This window comes from Nerophis lumbriciformis, linkage group LG27 (assembly GCF_033978685.3).
Source record: "Nerophis lumbriciformis linkage group LG27, RoL_Nlum_v2.1, whole genome shotgun sequence".
NCBI classification, from domain to species: domain Eukaryota; kingdom Metazoa; phylum Chordata; class Actinopteri; order Syngnathiformes; family Syngnathidae; genus Nerophis; species Nerophis lumbriciformis.
Window position 1 is genome coordinate 16653333 of NC_084574.2, and position 6000 is coordinate 16659332.

General features: G+C 36.4%; 1 pseudogene; it reads left to right on the forward strand.

The window, feature by feature from the left end:
• Positions 1–5579, forward strand: part of LOC140679971 (ependymin-2-like) — a 39543-nt pseudogene extending 33964 nt beyond the window's left edge.
• Positions 5580–6000: the final 421 nt, after the last annotated feature.

Here is a 6000-nt window from a genome sequence, read left to right on the forward strand (position 1 = left end):
GTCCCGCCTTACGAAATTTTAGCAAAATTTCTTTTTCGTAAACGATGCATTTTCTTCTATTTTTATGTTGTGTCGGGACTCCTGATGACATTTTGAGACATTTAATACAACTACAGCAGCAGAAATGTGCTGCTGAAGCAAGTCCGTTTTTTCGAATTTTTTGTAAGGGTCCCGCCTTACGAAATTTTAGCAACATTTTTTTTCCGTAAACTATGCATTTTCTTCTATTTTTAGGTTGTGTCGGGACTCCTGATGACGTTTTGAGACATTTTATACAACTACAGCAGCAGAAATGTGCTGCTGAAGCAAGTCCGTTTTTTTGAATTTTTTGTAAGGGTCCCGCCTTACGAAATTTTTGCAAAAATTTTTTTCCGTAAACTTTGCATTTTCTTCTATTTTTAGGTTGTGTCGGGACACCTGATGACGTTTTGAGACATTTTATACAACTACAGCAGCAGAAATGTGCTGCTGAAGCAAGTCCGTTTTTTTGAATTTTTTGTAAGGGTCCCGCGTTACGAAATTTTAGCAAAAATTTTTATCTGTAAACTATGCTTTTTCTTCTATTTTTAGGTTGTGTCGGGACTCCTGATGACATTTTGAGACATTTTATACAACTACAGCAGCAGAAATGTGCTGCTGAAGCAAGTCCGTTTTTTTGAATTTTTTGTAAGGGTCCCGCCTTACGAAATTTTAGCACATTATTTTTCCGTAAACTATGCATTTTCCTCTATTTTTAGGTTGTGTCGGGACACCTGATGACGTTTTGAGACATTTTATACAACTACAGCAGCAGAAATGTGCTGCTGAAGCAAGTCCGTTTTTTTGAATTTTTTGTAAGGGTCCCTTACGAAATTTTAGCAAAATTTCTTTTTCGTAAACGATGCATTTTCTTCTATTTTTATGTTGTGTCGGGACTCCTGATGACATTTTGAGACATTTAATACAACTACAGCAGCAGAAATGTGCTGCTGAAGCAAGTCCGTTTTTTTGAATTTTTTGTAAGGGTCCCGCCTTACGAAATTTTAGCAAAACATTTTTTCCGTAAACTATGCATTTTCTTCTATTTTTAGGTTGTGTCAAGACACCTGATGACGTTTTGAGACATTTTATACAACTACAGCAGCAGAAATGTGCTGCTGAAGCAAGTCCGTTTTTTTGAATTTTTTGTAAGGGTCCCGCGTTACGAAATTTTAGCAAAAATTTTTATCTGTAAACTATGCATTTTCTTCTATTTTTAGGTTGTGTCGGGACACCTGATGACGTTTTGAGACATTTTATACAACTACAGCAGCAGAAATGTGCTGCTGAAGCAAGTCCGTTTTTTTTAATTTTTTGTAAGGGTCCTGCCTTACGAAATTTTAGCAAAATTTTTTTTTCGTAAACGATGCATTTTTTTCTATTTTTAGGTTGTGTCGGGACTCCTGATGACATTTTGAGACATTTTATACAACTACAGCACCAGAAATGTGCTGCTGAAGCAAGTCCGTTTTTTTGAATTTTTTGTAAGGGTCCCGCCTTACAAAATTTTAGCAAAAATTTTTTTTCGTAAACGATGCATTTTCTTCTATTTTTAGGTTGTGTCGGGACTCCTGATGACATTTTGAGACATTTTATACAACTACAGCAGCAGAAATGTGCTGCTGAAGCAAGTCCGTTTTTTTGAATTTTTTGTAAGGGTCCCGCCTTACGAAATTTTTGCAAATTTTTTTTTTCTGAAACGATGCATTTTCTTCTATTTTTAGGTTGTGTCGGGACTCCTGATGACATTTTGAGACATTTTATACAACTACAGCACCAGAAATGTGCTGCTGAAGCAAGTCCGTTTTTTTGAATTTTTTGTAAGGGTCCCGCCTTACGAAATTTTAGCAAAACATTTTTTCCGTAAACTATGCATTTTCTTCTATTTTTAGGTTGTGTCGGGACACCTGATGACGTTTTGAGACATTTTATACAACTACAGCACCAGAAATGTGCTGCTGAAGCAAGTCTGTTTTTTTTCATTTTTTGTAAGGGTCCCGCCTTACGAAATTTTAGCAAACATTTTTTTTCGTAAACGATGCATTTTCTTCTATTTTTAGGTTGTGTCGGGACTCCTGATGACGTTTTGAGACATTTTATACAACTACAGCAGCAGAAATGTGCTGTTGAAGCAAGTCCGTTTTTTTGAATTTTTTGTAAGGGTCCCGCCTTACGAAATTTTAGCAAAATTTTTTTTCCGTAAAGTATGCATTTTGTTCTATTTTTAGGTTGTGTCGGGACACCTGATGACGTTTTGAGACATTTTATACAACTACAGCAGCAGAAATGTGCTGCTGAAGCAAGTCCGTTGTTTTGAATTTTTTGTAAGGGTCCCGCCTTACGAAATTTTAGCAAAATTATTTTCCGTAAACGATGCATTTTTTTCTATTTTTAGGTTGTGTCGGGACTCCTGATGACATTTTGAGACATTTTATACAACTACAGCACCAGAAATGTGCTGCTGAAGCAAGTCCGTTTTTTCGATTTTTTTGTAAGGGTCCCGCCTAACGAAATTTAAGCAAACATTTTTTTTCCGTAAACTATGCATTTTCTTCTATTTTTAGGTTGTGTCGGGACACCTGATGACGTTTTGAGACATTTTATACAACTACAGCAGCAGAAATGTGCTGCTGAAGCAGGTCCGTTTTTTGAATTTTTTGTAAGGGTCCCGCCTTACGAAATTTTAGCAAAAATTTATTTTCGTAAACGATCCATTTTCTTCTATTTTTAGGTTGTGTCGGGACACCTGATGACGTTTTGAGACATTTTATACAACTACAGCAGCAGAAATTTGCTGCTGAAGCAAGTCCGTTTTTTTAAATTTTTTGTAAGGGTCCTGCCTTACGAAATTTTAGCAAATTTTTTTTTCCGTAAACTATGCATTTTGTTCTATTTTTAGGTTGTGTCGGGACACCTGATGACGTTTTGAGACATTTTATACAACTACAGCAGCAGAAATGTGCTGCTGAAGCAAGTCCGTTTTTTTGAATTTTTTGTAAGGGTCCCGCCTTACGATATTTTTGCAAACATTTTTTTTTCGTAAACGATGCATTTTCTTCTATTTTTAGGTTGTGTCGGGACACCTGATGACATTTTGAGACATTTTATACAACTACAGCACCAGAAATGTGCTGCTGAAGCAAGTCCGTTTTTTCGAATTTTTTGTAAGGGTCCCGCCTAACGAAATTTAAGCAAACATTTTTTTTCCGTAAACTATGCATTTTCTTCTATTTTTAGGTTGTGTCGGGACACCTGATGACGTTTTGAGACATTTTATACAACTACAGCAGCAGAAATGTGCTGCTGAAGCAGGTCCGTTTTTTGAATTTTTTGTAAGGGTCCCGCCTTACGAAATTTTAGCAAAAATTTATTTTCGTAAACGATCCATTTTCTTCTATTTTTAGGTTGTGTCGGGACACCTGATGACGTTTTGAGACATTTTATACAACTACAGCAGCAGAAATGTGCTGCTGAAGCAAGTCTGTTTTTTTGAATTTTTTGTAATGACATTTTAGCAAAAAAATGTTTCCGTAAAATATGCATTTTCTTCCATTTTCGGGTGTTGTCGGGACCCCTGGTGACGTTTTGATACATCTCCTACAACTACAGCACCAGAATTGTGCTGCTGAAGCAAGTCTATTTTTTTAAAATTTTTTGGAAGGGACTCCTGATGACGTTTTGAGACATCTCCTACAACTACAGCACCAGAATTGTGCTGCTGAAGCAAGTCCGTTTTTTTGCATTTTTTGTAAGGGTCCCCCTCACAACATTTTAGCAAAAAATGTTTTTCGTAAAATATGCATTTTCTTCCATTTCCGGGTTTTGTGGGGACTCCTGGTGATGTTTTGAGACATCTCCTACAACTACAGCACCAGAATTGTGCTGCTGAAGCAAGTCCGTATTTTTGATGTTATACGTAAACCAAACAATCTGTCACTCCAAATCGCTAAATCACATGAAATCTTATACGTCTAGTCTCTTACGTGAATGAGCTAAATAATATTATTCGATATTTTACGGTAATGTGTTAATAATTTCACACATAAGCAGAGGTGGGTAGAGTAGCCAGAAATTGTACTCAAGTAAGAGTACTGTTACTTTAGAGATTTATTACTCAAGTAAAAGTAAGGAGTAGTCACCCAAATATTTACTTGAGTAAAAGTAAAAAGTATGTTGTGAAAAAACTACTCAAGTACTGAGTAACTGATGAGTAACATACACACTCATATATATATATATATATATATATATATATATATATATATATATATATATACACATACATACATACATATACATTGATATATACAGTATATAATTTATAAGTATTTATTTTGCTGTTTTTGTTTACATGTTAAAGGTGTTTTAATGAATATACATGCATGTTTAACATATAGATTCCTTTCTTTAATGAAGACAAGAATATAAGTTGGTGTATTACCTGATTCTGATGACTTGCGTTGATTGTAATCAGACAGTCGTGATGATAACATCCACGTTTTCAAATGGAGGAGAAGAAAAGTTTCTCCTTTCTGTCTAATACCACATGAAAGTGGTGGGTTTTTGGCATCCTATTTGTCCAGCTTCCATATTCGTTTTTATACACTTTACAAGAAATATATTGGTGTCAAACTCCGTAGTTTGCTAGCTTGTTTACGCTGGCTTTCGGAGACTCTTGTTTTGAAAGCGCAGGCGCGATGGCGCGGCACTTTTATTGTGAAGACAGGAACGTCCTCATGTGCGGTCAGTCTTGAGGCTTTTGACGGTACGGTTGAAATAAAACAAGTATCTATTTTCCTTCACACTTTTGATTGATTGATTGGAACTTTTATTATTAGATTGCACAGTACAGTATATATTCCGTACAATTGACCACTAAATGGTAACACCCCAATAAGTTTTTCAACTTGTTTAAGTCAGGTCATGTGACCACCTGGCTCTGTTTGATTGGTCCAACGTCACCAGTGACTGCATCTGATTGGTGGAACGAAGTGAAACGTCACCAGTAAGGCAGGCACTTTGAAGGTCTGTCTGACAGACCAAAACAAACAAAGCGTGCATTAACAGATCGATAAAAATTAGTAGCGAGTAGCGAGCTGAATGTAGATAAAAGTAGCGGAGTAAAAGTAGCGTTCCTTCTCTATAAATATACTTAAGTAAAAGTAAAAGTATGTTGCATTAAAACTACTCTTAGAAGTACAATTTATCGCAAAAGTTACTCAAGTAGATGTAACGGAGTAAATGTAGCGCGTTACTACCCACCTCTGCACATAAGTCGCTCCTGACTATGAAAAAAACTGCGACTTTTCGTACGTAAAATACGGTATGCATTCGTCACACTTGCTAACCACTACGCCGCTATGAGCGAGGGCAAACGGGTAAATGGATTTGTAGAATGATGGCAAACACTGCAGATCAAACCAAAGCCTTAATTTTCATTTCATTTGTACCTCACCAATCATAAAGACTTCGTCCCACCTTTGATTTATGGCAAATCTCAGCTGGAAGAGTCTGAAACACCTGATACCATGTTTACTGCCTTGGAGTCTCTGGCCAGTTAAACATCAGGGTTGTTTTCATCCTCATTTATCGGAGGGAGTTGATGCTCCCTGAAAACAACACACAAAATGCATTCACATAAAACCTTTGTTTAACGTCAGCATGTTATGTATGAGTGCTTCATCACATGAATAGTTATTTCTTGCCCTACTCTCTGAGATTTCATTTAGATAATCATGTGGCAAGCATTAGCATCTTAAATGCCAAATGCACTTGTCGCTTAAAGCGTTTTTCTTGAGATAAAACAGCATATCCACTCCTCAGAATATTGAAAACAGATCCTCAGTCCTGTAGTTGTTGCAAGGTCCGATTAAACGGACCCATGTTTAGCGGGGTGGCAGGTACAAAGAAAGTGTCATAGGACTGTAAAAAGTTGTGTTGAGAGACATGAATGATGTTCCTGACTACTGTGAAGATATTAAA